This window comes from Ruditapes philippinarum, unplaced genomic scaffold (assembly GCF_026571515.1).
Source record: "Ruditapes philippinarum isolate M1 unplaced genomic scaffold, ASM2657151v2 ctg284_1_1_1_1, whole genome shotgun sequence".
In the NCBI taxonomy this organism is placed as follows: Eukaryota; Metazoa; Mollusca; class Bivalvia; order Venerida; family Veneridae; genus Ruditapes; species Ruditapes philippinarum.
Genome location: NW_026865255.1, coordinates 205,953 through 232,099, shown reverse-complemented (window position 1 = coordinate 232,099; position 26,147 = coordinate 205,953). Strand labels below are relative to the sequence as shown.

General features: G+C 32.7%; 8 non-coding genes and 1 pseudogene across 8 annotated transcripts; 2 read left to right on the top strand and 7 right to left on the bottom strand.

Annotated features, from left to right (window-relative positions):
• The first annotated feature begins 291 nt into the window (after positions 1-291).
• Trnaq-cug (transfer RNA glutamine (anticodon CUG)) lies at positions 292-363 on the top strand. Its single transcript has one exon. It is a non-coding gene; the product is annotated as a tRNA-Gln (tRNA).
• Positions 364-9,646: 9,283 nt separating this feature from the next.
• On the top strand, positions 9,647-11,469 carry LOC132728376 (uncharacterized; annotated as a pseudogene).
• Positions 11,470-19,439: 7,970 nt separating this feature from the next.
• On the bottom strand, positions 19,440-19,511 carry Trnaq-cug (transfer RNA glutamine (anticodon CUG)). The gene has a single exon. It is a non-coding gene; the product is annotated as a tRNA-Gln (tRNA).
• Positions 19,512-19,791: 280 nt separating this feature from the next.
• Trnaq-uug (transfer RNA glutamine (anticodon UUG)) lies at positions 19,792-19,863 on the bottom strand. The gene has a single exon. It is a non-coding gene; the product is annotated as a tRNA-Gln (tRNA).
• A 733-nt stretch (positions 19,864-20,596) lies between these two features.
• Trnaq-cug (transfer RNA glutamine (anticodon CUG)) lies at positions 20,597-20,668 on the bottom strand. The gene has a single exon. It is a non-coding gene; the product is annotated as a tRNA-Gln (tRNA).
• A 209-nt stretch (positions 20,669-20,877) lies between these two features.
• Positions 20,878-20,949, bottom strand: Trnaq-cug (transfer RNA glutamine (anticodon CUG)). The gene has a single exon. It is a non-coding gene; the product is annotated as a tRNA-Gln (tRNA).
• A 688-nt stretch (positions 20,950-21,637) lies between these two features.
• On the bottom strand, positions 21,638-21,709 carry Trnaq-uug (transfer RNA glutamine (anticodon UUG)). The gene has a single exon. It is a non-coding gene; the product is annotated as a tRNA-Gln (tRNA).
• A 211-nt stretch (positions 21,710-21,920) lies between these two features.
• Positions 21,921-21,992, bottom strand: Trnaq-cug (transfer RNA glutamine (anticodon CUG)). Its single transcript has one exon. It is a non-coding gene; the product is annotated as a tRNA-Gln (tRNA).
• A 2,967-nt stretch (positions 21,993-24,959) lies between these two features.
• Trnaq-cug (transfer RNA glutamine (anticodon CUG)) lies at positions 24,960-25,031 on the bottom strand. The gene has a single exon. It is a non-coding gene; the product is annotated as a tRNA-Gln (tRNA).
• Positions 25,032-26,147: the final 1,116 nt, after the last annotated feature.

The window sequence follows — 26,147 nt, the reverse complement described above, 5'->3', positions numbered from 1 at the left end:
CTTGATTTTTCTGTTTGTTATATACACTTTTCTCTTTCTTGACAATACAATTTGAAAAACTTACCCTTTGGCTGGCTTTAGAAGAAATAAGTGCAGCAAAATAAAGAAAATATGTTCACTGCAATGAAAAAAAATATCTATAATAAATAGCAATATTTCTGTGTTTATTTTGGTATTTGACTTACATGTCACAGCAGATAAAGTTTGGAAAAAAATCAGAAAACATATTTCATAAATTGTCATAAAAATAATTAGTCATATATCTAGTCATTTTCCATGTATTAGCAACTCGGTTCCATGGTGTAATGGTTAGCACTCAGGACTCTGAATCCTGCGATCCGAGTTCAAATCTCGGTGGAACCTAACATTTTCTTTGAATATATCATTTACAGATCTGCAACAATATAGGATAAATATCTTGAAATTTATTTTTTTGGTATGAGAAAAAGAATACATTTTCTTATAATTTCAATTGATGACGGTTATTTAGTCATGTTTACTTTTGGTAGGCCTTCGAGAAATACGTGCTTTTGCAAGTAATAATCTATTTACATTAGTTTTGTCCGACATAATTGTATAACTTTAAACTACTTTTGTACACTAAGCGAACATTTAAAGCTGGGGATATTCAACTTTTATTTAAATTTTGATTCCTTTTCATTACAAGATGTAAGTGTGTAAATTATAGAAATGCAAATACTTGAATTATAATAGGTATGTCGCTAAATGTTCACATTTACGATTGATTTATACAAAAACGTTTAATGTTTTTACATATAGATGTATAAAGAGCCGTTTTATTACAAAATTGTTAATTGTACGATGTAGAAAATAAACTTTCGAAGCCTTATATTTATCTATTAGCTTTATATTTTTCTGATGTCTGTTTCGATGTTGTTATTATTGCTGAAAATAAAACTAATTTGCAGTAAATGTTAAACCACCTAACTGACTGATACTTTTTAATGAAGACATGCTGTAAAAAACGTAGATAATACATAGTAGTCTCTTAGAATGTCTATGTGCAATGTACATGTCTATGTATACATTTTATTTCATGATGTTATGAATTGTACACGGCATCGAAATTCATAAAATTATATAAAAGTATTCATAAACAAGGACCAACATACTTAAATGATCTTGTTAATATAAAAACTCATTATTTTAATTTTAGGTATAAAAATGTAGCCATTATCCCTCAGGTAAGAACCACCAGTTATGGCAGCAACTCTTTTCGTTCCTATGCACCTAAACTATGGAATTCACTTCCTCAACACCTCAGAATGGAAGTGAATTTTATGACCAATTTAAAAGTTTAATTGGTGCATGGAATGGAGAGAGTTGCTCATGTGCTTTCTGTCAATAAACCTGCATTTATAGTTTAGCTCCATCTTCAGTTTGTTTTCTTGCCTGCCTTTCTTTTGTTTTGCTGCTTACTGACATGTATCTGTTTTATTACACATTTGGCTTAAATTTTGTTAATATTCTCAACATAAATGTTTATGTACATGTATTATTTTTCCAGTGTGCTTGAATTTTGTTTGCTTTTTGTCAGCTTATTGTTGAAGTTTCTTATTGAGGAGGCTGCCTGTCACTTCTTGCCCAAATTTTGAATTGGGGATTTTTATTTTATAAAACCTAATAAGTGGTCACATTTTTTGTGATCCTTTTCATTTCAATATCTTATTTCCTTTCTTTTATTTAGCAGTCCAGGCTAGGCCTGGGTCAAGATCAGCAGAATCCACCCACTTTTAATGTAATCTTATTTTTATTGTATGTGCTAATATGTTCTGCATTTTTATATAGATATATATTATTTTATACACCTATGATACAGTATAGATCTTTTAAGCATATCCTTAGCATATCATTACTATTTATTAATTATTATTATTTTACTTTAAATTAGAGATCTATAACATTTGGTGTCTACATCCAACATTATAGTAATTTAACTTGTCTTTTACCATTTGTCTTTCAACGTTTATCTTAATGTGCTTCTTTTATGAGTTTTATGTTTATATGCATGTATGTCGGTCAAAAGCTATACATAGCTTATGTTTTGTAAAATGTTATATATGTATACTGACAAAAAATAAATTTTGATTTGGTTTGATTTGATTTGAAACTTAAAAAAAAAAACACGAAATATATTTGATTTACAATGAAGATGCAACAAAGTAGTTTGTATAAAATCAGAACTTAAATCCTTAATGTAAATGATCATTACCATTTATTTACCCAATTCATTTGTATATTTGTACTTCATTATAAGGTTAAAATGTAAACGACGTTCTGCAGTTCATTAAAAACATCAACATAAATAAGATAACCATGCAAAACAAATACCTGAAGAGCGGCCAATCAATGTGAGATGAAGACAATACATGAAATGTCCCATGTGAAACCAGTACCGGTGAGTTCCAGGATTTGTGGGCCGGCGAATAATGTTGCAAAAGTTGTTGCAAATATTTGTTTCGAGAAATATCTTTAAAAAATAAGATTAATTACTTTGATGGAAAACAACAGACAACATAGAAGTATGAAGACGTAACTTGTAGGTTGAAAAATGAGTTGGTTAAGACGCCAGTATAACTTACATAGAAGCTCGGGCTTCAAACGAAAACAAAGGCAAGAAAATGGGATAACTTATGTGTCATTACTTTTTTTAAATATCGAATTTCACAGTTAATTCTATTCCACAGAAGAACAAATTATGATAAAAAACGTTTTTGACAAATGGCCAAAATTTCAAGAATCAATTCCTGTTGAAATATATATGCCTTGTCATAATTCTGCGAGTTTCTAGAACCCTCGTATAAACATGTATATACTCAGATTAGAACATACTACTAAATAAAACAAAGAAAATTAACTTGTTGATGTGTAATCCTTAATGATTGTGTCGTGAAGTAATACTTATCGGTTAAACATTTATCATTTTAAATAATGACCGATAAAAACTATTTCTTTATTTTGTAAATTGTTGTGGGCTTCTTGTGCAAATGTCAATCAACAAGTGTAACATCATATCAATAAGGTGAAATACGAATTATAATAACAAGTAAATATTATGTCTTTCTTGGTGAAATTAATTTATTTGTCATTGTCGCCGCCCTTTACTTTTCAAACATAGGCGAGACTGGTTCTAATTGATTTAGGCGTCAATACTGATGCTTTCTTTGCATCAGTATAGCAGTCTAACACGCAGATTACAAGATGAAGTTAATGTAGGTCAACTTCAATATTTTAGAGTGATATAAGAGCATATAAAACATCACTATCTTCGGAGGAAGAAAGATAAGTGGTTAAGATTCCTTTACAAATGATTTAAGACAATAACATCTGACAATGGTACTTACTACTTTCCAATATTGAATGACTATACGGGTCTAAACATCTCAGTCACTATTTATGAACCGGCAATAGCTCCAGCAAATCTAAAACGAGATCTCGCGTGACTTTGTGACATTAACTTCAAACGTCGTAAAATTCCGCGATATACGAACACATTCAATTATTATATTGCAATACATTGTTACTCGACTTTTATTAGTCTTTAATTGGAAAAAGTTGTTCTTTAGGTTTCTTTTTGAATAGTTAATCGGTTGCCATTATTTCCTGTTTATACTCCCCATCAGTTAAACATTAATGAAACTTTCATCTTGCATTGAATTTAATCGGTGATATGTTTCCAAACGTCTCATTAACCATGATGTTTTATTTGTGTTGTAGCTTTTATTTCTACCAGACGTCTTTACTTCTTTATTCCTAATGTGACTCTTAATAAATTATTAAGCCAAAACACTCTATGGACATATATATCAACGAGCTGGTTAAACTTTAGTAATCATTACAATTAACTTCTATGAAGTGGTATACCGGTATGCATTGTCAAAAACCTGCATTGTTTATATTACACCATTATTGAACTTGTTTCCAGATTTTTTTACCCATGATACAAACAATAGGTTAAACACCACTAATGATACTTCCAAGGCTAGTCAGTGTTCCCAAAGTGTTGTTGAAATTTGCATAACAATCTATTTAACATCTATAACAGTTTTTTTAAAAATAATCCAACATTAACAATTATAGCATATTTACAGTACTGTATATAGCATGTCTTGCTTACTGCTCATGTGTGCAAAGAAGGCAGTAGAAACTATCACCTCTTCTTTGTACCGTTATTGGGGTGCAAAATGATAAGTGCATCATGCCATCACAACTATCACATCTTCCCCACTTTACAATAATAAATTGTGGGTACTTGTCTTAATTTCTGGCTGATATTGTTTGCAAATGCTACATTTTTCAGTTTCCTCAATATCTGAAGTCTCCGATGGTTCTTGTCAAACACCACTTATATTTATTTATTTATTTTCATGTGAGTCATTTGTTGCATTAGAAGTGCTTGGTTGTGGTATGCATTTTCTTTTAGAGGCACCTGTGATGTTATATTTCCGATCCTTAAAGATCGTTCAACACGACATTATTGTTGTGCTTGTGGTAATTCGGTTTTTTTCTATTTGGCTATTTTCTTGTTGGGTGGTTCCAGTATTCCTCACTTGAATACTGTTGATTCACCTTTAGAATATGTGGCCTGCTTTTAAAGTTTGTCTTTTGACGTCTTATCCGTGATATGCAGGCTAAGATGAACACATCTGCAGATGTTGCTAATTTCAAAAGTTCACCATTGCCATGATTAAAATTTGAATTCTGCTTAAGCGGCTGCTATGGGGCGTGGACGGTACCGTCCATGAACAGGCTCAATAAAACCGAGCCTGCAACATTTTCAATTTTGTCTTGTTGGGCTTTCTTTAGGGATTCTTATTTCTCTCTTATTGTAGTACCGTCCATGAACAGGCTCAATCAAACCGAGCCTGCATCATGTTCAATTTTGACGTGTTTTTATCGTGTTTGGCTGCTTTTATGGATTCTGTATTTCTCTATTTCATAATAACCTCTAATACCCTTTTAAACTTCCATTTTATTTAGTTCCGCCAATTGTTTTCTCGTTTAGGGCACACGCATCTTTTACTTTGGGACCATATGCGGCTTTTCATGAAATGTCACTCAAGTGTCACATTGAAGGTTCCATGAACACATCTGCGGATGTTTCAAAATTCCAATTTGTACCACTTCATGTTAAATGTTGAATGCTGCTTAAGCCGGTGCGTGGACGGTAGTTTTCACTTGACTTGACAGCACCGTCCATGAACAGGCTCAATCAAACCGAGCCTGCAACATTTCAATTTTGCCGTGTTGGACTTTCTTTAGAGATTATTATATTCTCTATTTTATCGCCATATCAGTGTTGTTTGTTCCGTGTGGAGGCTGTAAAAAGTCGCCCCGTACATTCAATCAGATATGTTCATTTCCGATCCTTAAAGGTCGTTCAGCACGATATTATTGTTGTGCTTGTGGAAATTTAGTTTTTTCTATCCGGCTATTTTCTTGTTGGGTGGTACCAGTATTGCTCACTTGAATACTGTTTATTTACCTTTAGGATATGTGGCCTGCTTTTTAAATTTGTCTTTTGACGTCTTATCCGTGTTATGCATGCTTTGTTGAACTGTTGAACAGAGATTCTTATTTTCTCTATTTTAGGGGTGGAATTCTTGTTAGCTTGTTTATTGATATGTTCTTTTATTTTTTCAGTCACTGTATCCTCAGTAATAATAATGGCCTTTACTCCAACTACTTTACTAAGTGTATTTCTAATCTGGGCTGTTCGGACATTCTGGAGTATTTTGCCTTCTCTTTCCTGTAAGAAATATTTAGCAGACTGATTTTGTTTTGAAGGAGCTTCATTTAGCTGTATCAGTGATTTTGTTTTTCTGATGAATGCTGTTGAAGGAGGAGCAACTATACTGTCATTTATTACTGTTGGATCAAAAGAGTATATTCCACACCTTCTGAATGAAAACTTATGTTGCTAGGCGTAATTAAATGTTTGGTACAAATCTTACAAGCAAGATGACAAAAATCAAATCTTGTGATGACACGACCGCCTGACTTTCTCATTTGTTGGTGACATGAAGAATTCCATGCAACTTAAAAATGTCCAAAACATCCTGCATCAAGGGGCTGAAGAAGGTGACTGCAATGGGGTGGTAATACAAAAAAGAACAATTTCATTCAACTTAGCCCACTCTATCAAACTGAGGGAAACACGACTTTTGTGTCTGTCATAAAGAACAAGTATATATGTGCCTGTGTCTCTTACTGGTAAGTATTATGACGAATGTTTTTTCATGTAATCTGAAAAAAAACTTCTGAATTATACCACCAAGAGGAAGAAACAGTGCCATCAGCACCTGCAGTAGACCCATCAAGTAATTTTTGAAGCATTCTTTTAACAGGGAACAAAAATAATAGCTTGGAACTTGTTGTCCTACACCATTACAACAACCAATAAGTGTTACAGTTTAGGACTTGCCTCATGTTATGGCTTGAGTTTTATTGAATATACCTGCAACTACTTTTGGAGGCCTATGATCAGCATTCAAACCTTCTCATCTATGTTGTATATCAGATGGGGTTTGTCATGAAGGTTGAATTTGGTCAATATATAACCAAGCTCAATAAAATATTTGACAATAGTTTGACGGGTTGCACTTTTTGCTCAGGATATCTCCAGACTCCTGGTAACTTTAACTTTTAGTTCTGGCCAGAGCCCAAGAAAGTTTTAGAGCCAACGTTCTGTTAAAGGATGATATTTGTCACGAATGCCATGATGAATAGCAAAGTCAGTTGCAAGATTTCAGTTCTGATATAACCATACACTACATCTGTCATTACTTTAAGGTGTTGTACAAGTAAGGACTCTTGTTCCGAAGAAAAGATAGGTAATTTGCCAGACTTGACTAAATCAACATCATTTTTCCACTGACTCTATATTGTATGGTAGTCACGGACACGCTATAATACCTTGATGCACCTAATTGGCATTTTATAATCTCTGACAGCATTATAATATTATGATTCAGTCACACTGTTAGAACTATGTGATCTGCATGGACCCCTAGCTTTGGACTGAACCTGTAATAAAATTTCAATTTATTTAGTAGAAAATAAAAGAAAGCATCAGATTTTATTATTAAGGACCCCTATGTCAATTCTGATAGATATTAAATTTTGCATAAAATCAGGTTTTGTTCATAAGGACCCAAACATTGAGTCTTATGAATATCTAATGGTGTTCAAGATAAACTATTATTTTCCTACACCTAGCACTTGGGTAAATGATAAAATTGTGCAGCCGTTCCATTAAAAGTTGTTTTATTACTTGGAAATCAGTTTTTTTTTTCACTATTCACTATTTCATACGAGTGTATGTTTAGTATAAGTGAGAATTGTCAATTTTGCATTCACAAAGTTAATATAAACTTTTTCTTACCGTATTTCTGATCATTTTTAACAAATTTGACGTTTCAGCGGGAATTGAAGTCAAAACAGCGCGTGACATTATGCAAATTAGTTTAAGATGACATCAAAGCTCGAAAAAAGGATGTGTTCGAATTTATGTTGTGATTGAAAAATGGTTGTTCCGGGGTATATATACATGTATGTAATGAGATTTGAACAAACTACTAAATAAGACAAAAATGGACTTATATATGTGTATACCTTGATATATGAGTCATAGGAACTCTGGAACAGGACCGCATATTGCGGCGCATAAATCCGAATCCGTACCAGCTTTATATATTGTTTGTCCGACCTTTGAATATCTTTCCATATTATGCGAGCGGGTGGTCTTTAATTATCTAATCTCAATTTAATATAATCTGCTAATTTAAAAATCAGTCAAATTTACGGTATATTGAAAAAAGAAAAGGAGTGACATCCGCCATTTACCGCAACGTTCGGCGTAAGTTATCCCCCTTGATATGCTTGATTTTTGTTTTAATTTTTCTTGTAATGAATACCAGATGAGTGCCTAAAATATTTATCTATGGATCATGTTTTAATATTCATTTTTTCAGTTAGGCAAAATCAGTTGGACCATATTACAAAAGTGTCTGTTTTCCCCCATTTTAACAAATCAATACACGAATACGCCCGTTATAATGCCACCTATACATGTCAACACGTGTAAACAATAAACCGTTAACGTTATATCCGGACGATACCTGATAGTTGACAAAAATAACGGGAACAAAATTCTGAAAAAATAGTAATCAATTGTAGCCAAAGGGGAAAAACTCATGCCGAAAACGTTGCGGCAAATGGCGGATGTCACTCCTTGTCTTTTTTTATAATACCGTAAAATTTGACCAGTTTTAAAAGAGACAGATTGGGTTCAATTGATAATATATTTTTTTAGTCCATACACTCGGATAATACTAAAAGATATTTAGATGTAGCAGAAACGTTTTTAAAAACCGTTATACGATCGAAAATATACGCCGCAATCTGCGGTCCCGTTCTCGAGTTCCTATGAGTAACATTATGACCTGAGGCGCGTTCAACAACGTGAGTGCTCGATTAACCGATTCGCCGGCAAACAAAATTGCAATTGAACGCAATCGAGCGCTCTCTCGCAAACCAATATGGCGCCCGTTGATAAAGATCTTAGAGACATAATTGTAAATGTTGTAATAGACGAGTTGTCGGACACTCCAGAAGTTACTTATGAAGATCCAGTGATGGAATATTTAGCTGTTAACAGAAAAAAAGACCCGAGTTGTTAGGTACCGGCAGAATTCAAAATTATGTGGATCAAACTGTCCCAACATACAGCGATCCGTTGTTTAGGGCACATTTCCGTATGACACGGGAGTCAGTGCAGGTAAATAAAATACGAACATCGACTTGTAACTGAAAAAAACATTAATGTAGGTTTTTCACACAAGCGAATCCGCTTTTTTCAGCCCAACTTTTGCTTTTTTCCCATTTACTTGTTCAGTGATGTCCAAAATTCCGTCCATCACCATCATTTATACTTGTACACAAAATACTGCATGCACTTCCATTTTATGTTCAGGTCAATTTAGGAGTGTATATTGCTTTGCATTTACAAGATATGTACAAGATATATTGAATAATTTCAAGTATCTGAAAGAGTGTATGCATGGGTGCAAGTTTTCAGGCATATGCTTGAAGCTCATGTTTTTTATTGACAAATTTCATCATGTTTTACTGTTAGATTATGTAGGTAAATAATTATGAGGTACAGTTTTAAGGTTTTTCCAAATTTTCAACGTGCACCAATGTGCATGTATGTTTGTCAAGTAATTTACGAATGACAAAATAAAGCAATATATGTCATATGATTTTGATTTTTGTGTAGCACAATGTCAATGTGGGGTAATTTCGGCATTCGGATAATTTCTTCACTTTTTTACTATGATTCCCATATTCCATAATATACTCGCGTTTGATTGATTGGACAAACCAGATTATGATGACATCATACTACTCTCTAAAGTGCTGGTAAATATACTGGCTGTGAGTAATTTTTGTGATGTCATCATTTATATCATTATGCTTTTCAATATATTTATAACTCTTTTTAGGTAAACTTTGGAAATGTACATAACTATTAAAAGTGACAACATTCCCGACTTCCACCAAATTTACCATCCATATATATTTAATGCTTAATGGTGGAAAATGATGGAACATAATTGATAAAATGCATAACAAGAAGACTATATTTTCACACAATTGTATTTTACAGTCACTGCTAGAGCTGATAGGGCCCCACACAACAGTAAGAACCTTAAGTCTAGAGAAGCGTACACTTGCCTGCTTGTGGTATTTGGCCAATCAGGAGAGTTTTCGTGGTGTAGCAGATCGATTTGGTATGAGCAAAGGATCCTTGCATTACTACCTTGGTTCTTTCTGCAGGTAATAGTTATAAACTTTTAATACCGGTCACTTCGGCCTTTAGACTTACTCTGCACCAAGTTATCTGGGCCTTATACCTCAAGACTGCACGGGAAAACTGTGCACACTTGTTTTATTACTAATATTCATTTGCAATTCATGATCATTTTCATGAGATGGTTGTAATTAAAGGAACTCCACTGACGTTTATAAGCCTAAAAACATAAAATTTAATTTTTCACATAGATAAACATGATCACTTAAAACAGAAATATAAATAAAATATAACCAAGAAATATAAAAGAAATACATTGAAAAGCATATGTTTGTGTTATTCTGAGTCCGATTTGAGTGAAAAGCCTTTACACGCTTTTAAATTTTGGGTCATTTTATACTATTATAATAATTATTCTGGGAAAACGTAGCGAGCTAATGATCTGAAATTTTGCACATAAGTTTTTAGTATAGATCTACATCAAATGGATTAAAAATCTCAAAAAAATATTTCCAGTCCCTTCATGTCAAAAAACCTCAGTGAAGTCCCTTTAAAATATTATTGTAAACCCATTGAAACAATCTACACTGTATGCTTGACCTGTACCGAGTTGGTATAGGGCTAAGTTGACTCTTTGCCGAAAGGAACTAGCTAATAGACCAATTGCCTGTTGAGAACAAAAACTTTGACATTTAATGTAGATCTAGTCCTTAATGTACTGTTCTGGTATGTTTGGTATTTAAACTGTAATATTTTGAATGACTTGATGAAGAAATTTATATTGTTTATATTTTTAAAGGTTTTATTTAGTGGACAGCCATTTTGTTGATTTTAAATGTCTTTCATTACAATAACAGAGTTATCAGCCATTTTGTTGATTTTAAATGTTTTTCATTACAATTACAGAGTTATGAGCAGTGAAGAAGTCATGTCCACTTTAGTATGCTGGCCGGACAGACGGGATTATGGAAATATTGCTGAGGGTTTTGCTAAAAGAGCAGGATTTCCAGGAGCGATTGGAGCAGTTGATGGAACATACATAAAGATTCCAGGGCCATCAGAATTCAGAGACTCCTATATATGTAGGAAATGTTGGCCAGCCATTCCACCTTCAGGGTGTTTGTGACAGCAAATTAAGGTTTTTGGATGTTTACTGTGCTTACCCTGGTTCTGTTCATGATTCACGAGTTTTCAGAAACTGCCCATTGAGTGACAAGCTACAGACAGAAGGGACAGGACAGTATCATCTCTTGGGTGATTCTGCGTACAGTTTGTCCCCATATTTACTAGTACCATTTAGGGATAATGGACATTTATCAAGAGAACAAAAAGGTACAACAATGCACACAGTTCAACCAGAGTTGACATTGAACGCTGCTTTGGTTTATTGAAAGGGAAATTCAGGAAGCTAAAGTACTTAGATATGCTAAAAGTGGAGGACGTTCCAATTACTATAACAGCATGCTGTGCTTTACACAACTTTATACTTCGGCAAGAGTCGTACACTGATGAAGACATTGACTTAGATGATCTAGATGGACATGAACAATGTCCTGTACAATCTCCAAGTGTCTCTGTGACAGAAGCTGCTGGTAGCACCAAACGGGAAGAAATAATGAACATGTTAGCTTGAATCTAGTGTTCCAGATAATGCATGTGTGTACTGTCTAAATTAGAACATATTATCAGTTTGAATCTTGTTTGCAAGGGTGTGTTGGTGTAGTGGTTAAGGTGTTCACCTCACATCCAAGGGGCCTTGAGCCCTACACGGGATGGCGATCATTTTCAGTGTGAAATTATTATTTTGAATTTGGTTGTCTGAAATTGTTATTTTTATACAGTTTGTTCAAAATCTATACATGTAAGATAAAATTTGATATCTCTTATATCTTTTCTTTTTTGAGACCTTTCTATGCATGCCATTGGATATGACCACTACTCCAGAAATTTATGCCATTTTCAACCACTTTATGGGCAGTTTATTCGTAATGAAAGAGCTAACCAGATGGCAAATATATAATAGAAGCCGGACAAAAATTGACCACGAAAAATATGATGTTTACTTTATTCCAGATTGCCAGAACTCTCACTTAAAATGCTGAGAGAATTTGTTCTCAAATAAGGCATTGTATCTCTCCATTGTGCATCTTGTGGCAGCTCGGTTTATAACGTGGTGAAATGGTTACGACATTTTACATAATCTGTTGGTTGCGGATTCAAGCTAAGCCAAAATTCTTAAGCAAGAAATTCCTCAGTACTGGTTGGTTTCCAAGGAAATGAAGAATATAATAAATAAATGAATCAAATATACCACAAACACATTTATTGAAGTTAAAACATATTACAAATCACGATCTGCATAATTTAAATAGCAAAAGACAGTTTCAATAATGACTACAATTACATCAAAAACTGTTTGACCCAACTGTGTAAATTTATTAAAAAGCAAGTTGTCACTGAAAAGGGTTTGGTTAAAACAATCCAGGGTTTTACAGACATCCAATGTCAAAATACACTTGGACTTTTTAAGCACTATTAAAGCACATATTCCCATTTTTAAGCACATTTGTTGCACATATATCAACACAATATTCAACCTTAGAAGGATAGTTTATTTCACCACTTTTTCTTGAAATATACACATTTTCTAGCCCAGTTTTAAGGTTTTATAGAAAAACAAAAAAGAATGCATCAAATACAAATTAATTAAAAACAACTGCAATTTGTCCACTTATTACATTGAGCAAACATTTCATTGATTTTGATTCTAAATTGGATCTTTTTTTTTTAAATTTTGTTAACTGTTGGCTTTTGTCAACACTATGTCATTTAATCATTTTCAAGTATATTTTCATCAAATTTAAGCACTTTTCAAGATAGTAATCAAATTCAAGGACTTTCTTGCACGTTTTTACATTTTTTAACTTATTTCGACTGTTGATTCTGTAGCAATTTCACAAGGGATTCTAAGGCAGAAACACGACGAGTATCTAAAGCCATCTTTTCCTCGTGCATCTTTTGCTGACTGCGCTGATATTCAGCAAACCATTGTGGCGGTTCATCATCCTATGCAGAGCGGCGTCTTTTTCTTAGTTTTGGCGTGGTTGTTGATTGCATATCAGCGGTTGTTTCTTCTAATAAAGACTCAGGCTGCGTTCCACTGAATGAGACACTCTGTCCTCCATTGGATAATGTATGTGTCCCATTTGAGCTAGGGGTAGCTACAACTGCTTTCATGGAACTGACCACTTTCTTTTGGATGACAGCTGGATCATCAGCAAGCCAGTCGTCCATTACCTCGTAGTATCTCCAGTTGTTTCTACTGTTACCAGTTGCATTGTTTTTTTCTTTAATAGTCTTGTGTCTGAAAATAATCAAACTATCATTTTAAAGGAACTCCACTGGGGTTTATAAGCCTAAAACATAACTTTTTTAATTTTCCACATAGATAAAAATTAGCACTTAAAACAGTAATACAAATAACCCAAGAAATATACAAGATATACGTTGAAAATCATATGTTTATATGCTGAGTCCAATTTGAGTGAAACGCTTTTCAATTTTAGGTCACTTTTCACTATTACAATAATTATTCTGAAAAACTGAGCCAGCTAATGATCTGGTATTTTGCACATAAAGCAAAAGTATACATCTACATCAAATTGAGTAATAATCTCAAAAAATTATTTCCAGTCCCGTCATGTCAAAAAACCTCAGTGGAGTCCCTTTAATGTTTACAAAAGAAAATTTTAAAGCTTAGTACTTTACTGTTTAAACCTAAGATAAACGTAAATAAGTGAAACTACATCTGCACAAGAGTAATTATGGAGAAGTTTAAGTGAAATTTCCAGTCGACTGAACTGTAAGAGAATGTAATGTCCACGAGACGGAGCCCTTCACTGAATAAAAGAAAAAATCCATGTAAGGCACTGGGAGTGCTCAATTTGATGAAAAGCCATCTATCATGAGTCATAACCAAAGAAGGACTGACCACAGTGATAAAATACACAATAAATTGCACCACTTGTCATTTGTAGTACTCAAAGGAAAAAAATATTGTAAACATTGAGTAAGACTTGTACTTCTGAACACCCTCAGGATTAAATTCCTACCCATCAGCACTGGTTGAAAAGATTGTTTCATAATTAACAAATATTGATTCATAAGAGATGTTATGCATTTTTGTGCAAAATTATTATGATACTCCATCATATTTTTTTAATCAATATATGAGCCGTGTCATGACAAAACCAACATAATGGTTTTGCGACCAGCATGGACATCCGCGCAGTCTGATCAGGATCCATGCTGTTCGCTATCAGTTTCTTTACTTGTTATAGGGTCTGTAAGCGAACAGCATGGATCCTGATCAGACTGCGCGGATGCCCAGGCTGGTCTGGATCCATGCTGGTCGCAAAACCATTATGTTGGTTTTGTCGTGACAAGGCTTATATATTATCCAAAAAGATACATTTCAATAGGCTTACCTAATCCATGTACATCAGCATGTTGGCTAGCTGACAGGCTTGACTGTTCTGACAACTGGCTGTCCGTTGAACATTGGCTTAGAGCTGGAGATGTACGCCCTGAAATTCATTTAGAAATCAACTCTTTGAATGTCATTCATCATTTCAAGACAGATTCCAGAACAAATTTGCATACTGATCCTGGTTTTTAAATGCACTAAATAAAATTAAAAATAGCATGAATTTTGTATTTCACAAAGTATTCAATATATATCAATTGAATTTGGGCAAAAAAGTGTAACATAAACACACAAAAATGTACACACAAAAATGTATCTTTTTTTCTTTTTACAAGTTAAAAGATTTTAGATATAAGCAATTTAACATGTGCAAAATTAAAACAATATCATACCTTCGCCAACCTTATCAGGAACACCTGAAGCAAGCAGCTCCATGAATCTCACTTTCTGGGGAGGAGTGAGGTGTCCAGGGGCAAGCTGGGCCAACTCTGTCAGCGTGTCGTCTGTAACTTCCTTGCTGTATGCACTTACAGCGATAGCATCAAATTTAGTTTTGAGGTTCATGGTGACTTTCTTGGCCTCTCCTTTTGCCTTGTTAACCAGTTCAACCAACAAGTTGCAGCTTTGTAACACACGAAGTGACTCAACATAGCCTATAAACATTGAAAACATGCAGTGACACATCTACTTAAATAAACCTGTGATTTTCGAACATCATGACTGTGTTATTTTATGGTTTTATACATAATTATATAATTTTTTCAATTAAAGTAAATGTCTCCCTACATAGATAAGCTTAAATCAGTGACATTATATTGATGTTGTCTTTTCAAAATTTTAAGATTTGCTACTGGGAAACACAAGTGTGAATTAAAGTCAACAGAATGTCTATGCCATACTAACAATTCATGTTATTGTTTTGTTTTTTTAATCAAAAGCTGGAATAAGACTGGAAGACTTCACTAGTGTACATTTGTACCTTAAGCTATATAAAAAGTAAAAGCTGGAAGTTCAAAGCTGAAAATAATTATTTTTACTTAAATTAATAAGTATGACTCACAGACAGAAGCTAGAGCAGAAAAACCAATACCAAAAAAAAAAAATAATATAAGCTTTGTCTAAGATTTCTGTTAAAAATTCCCAAAACCTAACTACTTACAACAGACACAATAATGATACTATTCACCTAAATTCTACATATATGTAGTAGAATGGAGACCAATGCCAACATTGCTAGATAGATTCTTTTTAGTTAAAAATTGCAACAGCGCCAGGGCCGGGAAAGTCTTATTTTGACCATGTCCGTTTCTATGGGAAGCATTTTTTAACTTTTCCGCATGATAAGTTTATTTGTACCTACATGATAATCTGGGAAAACCCAAATATATTAATTCGGAGGTAAATCAATAATCTTGGTAGACTGAGAATGACATTCTTTGCTAAATACATCATGAATTTTTTTAATCCAATTTTTCTAAAAGAACCCCTTTTACTGTTTTTGATAATTATATATTTCAGAAACATAGTTAAGTTGGCACTTTTCAAGGGACTACACAATAAAACTCATAAATGGTATCAATAAAATAATGAAGTATTGTTCAAGTGTCCATCTTATGTTGTTTACATTGTTACACAAAATTCATTTCGAATATCAATTATTAAAATTTTGCATCACTAGTACAAAACATATTTTATCGATACCATTTTGAAGCTAATATCTACTCACTTACCATATTTTTCTGTAGACAAAAAGTCAAAAGTTCAATTTAACTTAACATAAATAAAACAGTGTAAGAAATTCGGATTTGAATCCACTAGGCTGGTCAGATTGGAATATTTACTAGCCCAAAAGACATTTCACTGTTCAAAACAGTGTTTATATTGCCTCTGAAAATACAGTAGCCTGGTCGGGCTTGTAACTATGAAAAGTTGGTAGCCCATGGAGATATTTAGTAATCAGGGGCTATCGGAGTCGGACTACTGCTAATTTCGAACACTGATAAAACTCGAAGTCTTTAAAGAAAAACCTTAAATAATGTATATCATCGTGTTTATGTGAAATCAATCTGAAGGTTGTTAATAATTGCATACAACACAAAATGTCAATTTTTAAAGGTACTTTACAGAAATCCACTCAAGTTTGTCTTATATCTTTTATCATTTCATTTTATATCAATTTACACTGTACATAGTCGCATGTTTCTCACTTTTCATGTTAATTGTAAGAATGCTTTCATCACTTAAAATGTGCAACTAAATTTTTTTTTTGGCCAACCTACCTAGAGTTTTCTCCTTCGGCATACCATCACTTGTGAAGAGTTCTTCGATCTTATTAAAAATCTGCGTAGCAATCACTGGATCTGAAATTAATCGAGAAAAATTGAACATTTTACTTTTCAAATAATCAAACAGTTATTCTTGGGGATCTCCCTAATTGCTCAATTTATAATTATAAAACGATATTTATGTGAAAAATACTCCCGTTCCATCAGGCATTTTCTTCTTTAGAATAGCCCTGCTGTTCATAAACGTAGTGGAGAATCTTACGCTTATTCATTCGGCCCTATCTAATGTTGCTCAATTAAATATGAGAAGCTACCCGACTCCTGCAAAGTGCAACTCATTTTCTGGAAATTGAAATCGTGCTGACGACCTCTATTTATCGCCAAAAACACGAATAATACCTCTAAATGAATATTAAAAATTTAATGAAACAATCAATCTTACCATTTGAACATTTTTCAAATAGATTCTAAGGCACTAGAATCGTAGCACTTTGATTATTTTCAACATTTTGTAGCGATAACTCGCGTAAACTTCCATTGTCCGCCATCTTGAAATTTCAAGCGAATCTCCTTTATCGTCGATTCGCGCGCGCTCACAGATAACACTCTCGCGCGCTCTCGTTCAGGAGACGAGCACTCTATTTTTAGCAGGGCACTCTCCTTCCTGAACGCGCCTCTGTATCAATCAATGAGGTGAGAAACGAATTATCATATCAAGTAAATATTATGTCTTTCTTGGTAAAATTAATTTATTTGTCATTGTCGGTGCCCTTTGGCGAGAATGGTTCTAATAGATTAAGGCTTCAATACTGATGTTTCTTTTTTTACAGTATTGCATTTTAACACGCAGATAACAAGACGAAGTAAATGTAGGTCAACATAAAATTTACCATATATAAGTAATTATATTTTTTTATTGATATACGATCATATAAAACTTCACTATCTTTGGAGAAATAAAGATAAGTGGTTTAGATTCCTTAACAAATGATAGAGTATAACGCTAGACAATGATACTAACTTTTTACCAATACTGGCTTTCTATACGGGTCTAGACATCTTGATCACTAAACCGACGATAGCTTAAGCAAATCTAAAACGAGATCTTGCGTGAGTTTTTGGCGTTACTTCTTAATCAAAACAAGGACGTCGTAAAATTCCTCGATATACGAGCATTCAATTATTTTATTGCAAGCAGTTCATTGATACTGCGTATATAACGGACTCAACTTTTATTTGTCTTTAATTGGAAAAGTTGTTCTTTAGGTTTCTTTTTGAATAGTTAATTGGTTAGCATTATTTCCTGTTTTCACTTTTCATCAGTTAAATATTAATGAAGCTTTCATCTTACATTGATTTTCATCGGCGATACGTTTTCAACCGTCCCATTAACGATGATCTTTTATTTTCATCTTTTTTCCCCAGACGTCTTCTTTATTTCTTTCTTCCATATGTGACTCTTAATAAATTGTTATCCCGAAACACTTTATGGACGTATTGATAAATGTCACCAACGAGCTAGATATTTTCAGTAATGATTACAACTATGTAGTGATATTCCGATATGCATTGTCAACTCCCTACCCACAAAAGCTTTTACTGTTGATGCAGAAAATCTTCAACGACATCTCACGTGTGTTCGTTTCGCTTATTAATGACATCGAAAAGTTTCGTAATAAATGAGCATATAATAACTAATTTATAACATTGCAATAAACGCATATTGTGTTCGATTAGTTATTGTCTTTAATTGAAAAATTGATTATTAACGTTCATTTATTTGTTTAAATAATTCATTTGTTAGTGTTCCTCTTTCATCAGTAAAACATTAATGAACGCTTTCATCTTACATTGATTTTCATCAGCGATACGTTTTCAATCGTCTCATTAACCATGATGTTTTATTTTCGGTTTTTCGATTTTTACTAATATACGTCCGCCTTCCTTTAATCAAAACTGACTCTTAATCAATAGTTGTCCAGATTCACTATAAAGAAGTATAAATAAATATCAATAATGGGTTCATTTACTTGAACAATAATTACAATTGTATCATAGTTTGGGGACCTTTCTGTTGAAAAAGTGTCAGAGTTAAATCGTATACATATACATGCACAGTGCGGTAACTGGAGTGCAGGTATCAGTTACCCGCACTCCAGATCATGCCCGTTGATTGGCTCATTTTTGCTGGGGTTTACATATTGTGACGGCAGAGAAAGGGAAAGCCGCAGAAATATCATTTTCAGATGCTCGATCATTGGTTACTTTTTCCCGGGGATTAAAATTGTGACAACAGGGAACGTGTTTTTTTATGTTTGACTATGATACAAAAGAGAAAGAACACCAAAACACTCGGCAATCTAATTTATACTCGGGGGCTACGCCCCCTCGTACAAATCAGATAGCCTCGTGTTTCGGTGCTCTTTCTATTACTTACCGCCTAGGAATTGATATATTTATTGTTAACGCCACACCCAACAATGGCATATATATCGGATATATTGTCTAGATTGGACAACATTTAGAGCTGTATTTGTAAAACCATATGTTGTAGTATTGCTCTACAAATTTGTATGATGTGTCCCAAGTAAAAGTGAAATCTGTTGCCGTAACTTGGTTCTTTCTCTTATGCTCTTATTTTCTTCAGAAACTAAAATCCCTGTTATACAAAAGTGGCTGAAGATGAAACTTCTTATTCATTATTTTGTTTTACTTAAATAATTAAGTATACAATTGTATTTTGTTCATTTCGTTGGTGCTTAAACAAACAACCATCTGCGAAGAAACAAAAGTAAGATTTAAAAATAAATGGAGTGACAATATAAAAAAAGTTAGGTTCCACCGAGATTTGAACTCGGATCGCAGGATTCAGAGTCCTGAGTGCTAACCATTACACCATGGAACCATGTGATCACGTCAACAAAATAAAGTATATAGGTATCTGAATAAACAAAGAGGCAAAGTGTCACTTAAAAGATTATGGCAGAAGAAATAAATAAATAAATAAATAAATAAATAAATAAATAAATAAATAAATAAATAAATAAATAAAAATTTAAAAATAAATAAATAAATAAAAATGAAAAATAACAAGCCAGATAGTCGGACACCAGAATGAATTATAATATGCCGGATGTGTTGTTGTTTTGTAGTTCAAAAGACAATAACATGTAAAAAAAAATGTTAGATTCCATCGAGATTTGAACTCGGATCGCAGGATTCAAAGTCCTGAGTGCTAACCATTACACCATGGAACCGTGTGTTTTTGTTAACATTATTTGTCACCTTCCTCCGCCATCATTCCTAATCGCACCATTTCATCTCGCTTAAAATGTATCGCACCGCTACAATGTCCGACCCCTACATTTTCGGCTATAACTTAGAAATAAATTAAAACGAACAATAATTAGTGGATCAAAATGAGAAACAACGTTTAGATCATCTTTTTGTAAACCTTGAAAACTGATTGTGCATTTTTCCTTGGATTTCATAGTCTTCTGTCACATCAAATCAACTATTAAGTTAAAATTAAATGTTAAACATAGTAAACTTAACACAATGAATTGAGAAAAAAAATTAAATCTGGTAACCAAACATTGGTTAAAAGCAAAAAGCTAAAAGAAATTAATTTAATGATTTATAATAAATAAATAAATAAATAAATAATGACATATTAATCTCATAGCGCAATATAAGGTATGTTAAAATATATGAAACAAAAATCTGAGTTCCACCGAGATTTGAACTCGAGTCGGAGGAAATAGATTTATCAGTGGCATATTTCACGAAAGACCGGTGGTTGACATTTCCATATTTAACGAATTCCCGATTTCATCTTCTTGAATTTACAATTCTAACTTCGCAAATTTGCGTTTTTCAACATACGGAATTCACGAATCATGTTGAAAAAAAATATAATAATTTACAAAATATGTGCTTTTAAAAGTTGATCCGAATTTAAATCCATACAAAATCAAAGACTCAAAAAATAGGTTCCACCGAGATTTGAACTCGGATCGCAGGATTCAGAGTCCTGAGTGCTAACCATTACACCATGGAACCATGAGGAACAATGTGAATCTATAATGATAATAAAACATGACACTCATTAATACCATACGGATAGTCACACACTAGAATAATATGTAATAAAGTCGTACACTAAAAAAACATAATAATTTACAAGATATACGTGTTTAAAACTTGATCCAAAATATTATGCGACACAAAACCCAAAATTAGAAATTAGGTTCCACCGAGATTTAAAAATTAGGTTCCACCGAGATTTGAACTCGGATCGCAGGATTCAGAGTCCTGAGTGCTAACCATTACACCATGGAACCGTTGTACACTTTACGTCTCTAATTCTGTTTTAATTGCTGTAACGCACTTGTACGCAAAAATAACAATTATCGGTATCAAAATGAGGATTAACTTTAAGATCATATATTTGTATAAACCTTTAAAAGCACATATCTTTAAAACTGATTGTGCATCTCTTCTTGGATTTCACAATCTTCTGTCACATCAAGTCCGATATTAAGTTAACATGAAATGTTTAACATAAATAAACTTAACGTAATGAATTGTGGAGAAATTGTGAAATTTGAAATTTTGATCCTATATCAGACATCAAACATGGGTTAAAAGCAAATTTACACTGACTAAGAGGAATAAATGTTTGATGATATAGAACAAGATTTTGTTATATTAATCTCAGAGCGCAATATAAGTTATGTTAAAATATATGAAACAAGAATCTGGGTTCCATCGAGATTTGAACTCGGGTCGGAGGATTCAGAGTCCAGAATGTTAACCATTACGCCATTGAACTGTTTACAAGTATCATGTTTAAATTAGTTCCGCACGTTAAAGGGTGAAACTTTAAAATGAATCGGTATGACAATTCGATAATCTATCTAAAATGTTGCACAAACAAATAAGTGAAAAACAAATAATTACAAGATATGTGCGTTTAAAAGTTTAAAAGTCCAAATTTTAATCTGTACAAAATCAAAGACTCAAAAAATTAGGTTCCACCGAGATTTGAACTCGGATCGCAGGATTCAAAGTCCTGAGTGCTAACCATTACACCATGGAACCACGATGAACAATTTGTATCTATAAATAATTATATAATAAATAATAATAAAAAATAATAAGACATGGCACTAAATAATACCATACGGATAGTCAAACACTAGAATAGCATGTAATTAAGTCGTACACTAAACTTACATAATAATTTACAAGTTATACGTGTTTAAAAGTTGATCCAAAGTATTATTCTACACAAAACCAAAAATTCAAAATTAGGTTCCACCGAGATTTGAACTCGGATCGCAGGATTCAGAGTCCTGAGTGCTAACCATTACACCATGGAACCGATTTTCCCTTTTCGTCCCTGATTACTTTTCAATTGCTGTATTGCACTTGTAAACTTGGTAATAAATAAAGCAAAATTAAATAGCTTTTATTTTTAATTAAATATACAAAATCCATGCTTATCTGAGAATTTGGATAACATTTGAGAAATTAAATAGTTAGAACGAACAGTTATAAATGATCGAGAAGAAGATCAATTTAAAAAATCATATTTTGGATAACCTTTAAAAACATATATCTTGGAAACTGAATATGATGCATATAAATAGTTTTTTATATATTAAGTTAGTTTCGATTCCTTATTGCTTTTCAGGAATAGCAGGAAAAAAAATAAACTGTCCCCCAAACAAGAACAAAAAAATTTGGGGTTTAAAAATCCAAGAATTTACCCCCGGTTTGAAATTTCCCAGGAGTCCTTTTTTTAACCCCAAAAGACAGGGCCGTTTGAAAGGGACCGTCCCGGTTTAAATAATTGGGCGTAATTGTTAAAAGGGCCCCCCCAATTTTTTTGGTTTTTTATATTAAAAAAGTGCGAAGTGTTTTTTTAACCACATAAAAACCCATATTAAAAATTAACAATTTACTTTAGCGGTTTTATTAAAAATATTTTTAAAAAAGGGTTTCCAGTTTAAACAAATTTTGGGGTTAAAGGGCCCAAAAGGTTACCTTTGGTTAAAAATTAAAAGGGAAGATTTCCCCCTTTCCCCTTTTTAAAATATTTGTTTATAACAAGTAATTTTCTGAATTTTATTGTAGAAATTTTAGGGGTATTAATTTATTCCCTTTTAACTTTTTAGGAATTTATTTTTAATTTTTAATGTTTTTAGAATTTAAACGGATAATCCTTCCCCGGAAAATTTTTTTTTTAATTTTTGCCCCCTTTTAACAAAAAGGGGCAAATGGCTTTCCAATTTGGTTTTACTTTAAATTTGTTTAATTTTTTTTAAAATAATTAAAAAAAAAACCTTTTAAAGAAAATAAAAAAATTTAAAACTAAAGTTTTTAAAAATTTTTGGGATTTTTTTTAAATTTGTTTTTTTCGGAAAAAATTCAAAGTAAAATCAAGTTCCGGAAAAAATTCCCCAATTTTTAACCGGCCTTTTTTGGAATTTTTTTTTTTTTAAAAAAGCAAAAAATTTAAACCTTTTTAAACCCATTACAAATTTAAATTTTTAAAAGGTTTTTCCAAAGGGTCCCCTTAAAAAATTTATTTTTTTTGTAAACCCCGGAAAATTAAATTTTATTGGGGAAATTTTTTTTGGTTTTAAAAACCCAAATAAAACATCGAAAAATCCCATTAAACCAATTTAAAATTGGAAATAGAATTTTTCCATTTTTACAAAAAAAATTAAATAAATTTTTTTAAAAGGGGAAAAAGGGTTTTTTTTTTCCCTTTTTAAAAAAAATTTCCCCCCGGAAACAAATTTACCATACCTGAGAAAATTCTGCATTATTTTTTCAAAACGGGGTTTGAAAAGACCGGTATAAGGCGTTTTTTTAAAAAAAAACCAATCAAACTTTCACTTTCTATAAACCACATAAAAGAAATTGTTCGAATACCCATTAAACATGTCATTTAATCAGATTTTAGGTAATAAAAACTTTTCAGTTACCATTTAGCCAAAATCGGGTATCCGGTTACAGATATACTTTCAATGAAAAAAAAAAGAAAAGAAATACCCCCCCCCCCGTCACCGCCACCACACGCACACACAAAAGTCATGTCTTGTCCCATATGCATGTTTTTTAACCTTGCCCGATAAAAAATCAGAGAGCGATAAATTTGATAAATGACTTTCAATTCTTATCGGGATGTTGATTGCATTGTAAGAATGAAGACACATTTTTCAGTCAGTGTTTTTTTAGAGCAAAAACTTGCTCAATGAGGATCCATTTTCCATTTATACATTTTTGAAGCCATTTTTTGAACACATGTGATCTATTTATTTATTTTTATTTTTTTTTTTTTTTTTTTTTGTTGTAATTGACCCGTCGTAAAGTTGTATTTGCTCCGTTCCTGTAACTTTGAGACGCCATTTTTAACGTTACTTCAAGTATTATTTGTATAACGCGCATTTAATTAATATATTAACAAAATGGATGAACTTAAAAAAAAAACATGAAGTTGACATAAACTTTTCTTTAAATTTCTTTTAGATTTGTATGGCATCATTTTGGCCGAGAAAAAGTAATTCAAAAATGCCATTTTGACGATATCCTTGCCAGTTATGTGTTATATGGTATGATGAAAAATATTATATAAGCCCCCCCCCCCCCACACACACACAGACACACGCCACCCCCTCTCACCCCAAAAAGCATGCACATTGCAAAAGGGAAAAAAGAATCAAACAACAACATTATTGATTAACACAAAAAAGGCAAAAAAACGTATGGGTATTTCTTTACATGTAAGTTCAAAAGGACAGAGTTTATTACTTCAAAAAATAAATGCCTACGTCATCTATATAACTCAATCATTCCTATTTAAAAAAATGTTTCTATTATCTTACATGAAGTTTTCGAGAACGCTGCAGAGCTTTAACCGACAACTCTCTTTTTTCTGTGAGAAGTTTGACTCAAATCAAAATTGATTGCGCAACTATGAAGTAATTCCTGCATCTAGCCCATATGGCAATTGTTAATGATGATTTGCCCCCTTTTATCTTTCCTACTGTTCTTAATTAACGTCATCTATTGATCAATCAACGTACGTATTTACCCTGAAAACTTATCACCGGGGCTAAGTGCAACACTTGTATTTACATTGTTTCCGGGTATAAAATGATATAATAAAATCTCATGTATATACTTCTGTTTAAAGGTTACATACCACTAAATGCAATGCCCCTCAAATTATACATACGACAGAGACTCTAAAAGCAGTCGTTCCACTAAATATTGTACATGTATTACATATAATCCGAAATTTCTTTTTTGATTTTTCATTTATTTCAAGAAAAACATTAGGTTCCACCGAGATTTGAACTCGGATCGCAGGATTCAGAGTCCTGAGTGCTAACCATTACACCATGGAACCGTTGTTATACCTTCCACGGTTAGCAATGTAAATATTTAGAGTGGATATGTCTAAAATAGACAGTTTTCAGTATTTCAAATATTATTTAAAGAAAAAATATAAGAAATTTATCATTTGTATATTCTTGTTAAACATTTCTGGAAAACATAATGTTGATAAAACTCTTAAATGATTTAGTATTGAATAATACTTTTTTGTTCTAGACACTTTATTATCTGCTATAATATATTGATATGTTGTTTTGGGTCATATATCAAGCACTTACCAACAACATATATGTAAATTTATTTCGTGGTTTGTATTCATGTATGATACTAAAAACTTTCAAGATAATTGTGTTACATATTAGCCGACATTTTTTATTTTAAAATTCAAATTTAAAAAAAATGATTATAATTTTATTTAAAAGCGTTTTTTCAAATATTTACCCATTAATAGAGCCGGTTTGGTAATTTACCGTACTTAAGACATTTTTCAGTCGATTCGAACCAGATACTTTTATTACAGTAATATTAAGCTCCATGATTTGAACATACTCTTTTCAAATTCATAACATCGGTTTATGTTTTCGAACAGGGTCTTGAAAAAAATAACCAAATACAAGGCTGAAAAGGGTTTTGTAATAATATCGACTACATGTATTCGGGACTGAATTCCGAATGAAAACCGTTCAGGGGAGCGGTGTCTGCCTCTAAACACAGGGACCATGGATTCGAGCCCTAGTCGGGTCACGACGATATTTCTTCATATCACACCAGTATTGCTTGGTTCCAGGAGGCCGACTCGAAAGTGATTAATATAAGTTGCAAGAATTTGTTCGTGTTTAAAGAATACCTTTCAACCAAGAACCCTTTTTTACTGAACGGCGATGCTGAATCCTTTTTGATTTTATTTGCGATGCAAAAAAACACAATGTCGTTCATTGCGGCGATGTTAAAAGCCCTAGCGGCGATATTAAACAGTTTCGCGGCGATTTCTAAAACCTTAGCGGCGGTGGTAAATGCCTTGACAGTGATTGTTAAACCCCTAAAGGCGATGTTTAAAGTCCCTGCGGCGGTGTTTAACCCCCTATTGACAATGTAAAAAGCCCGAGGGGCGATTGTTAAGCCTTTAAAG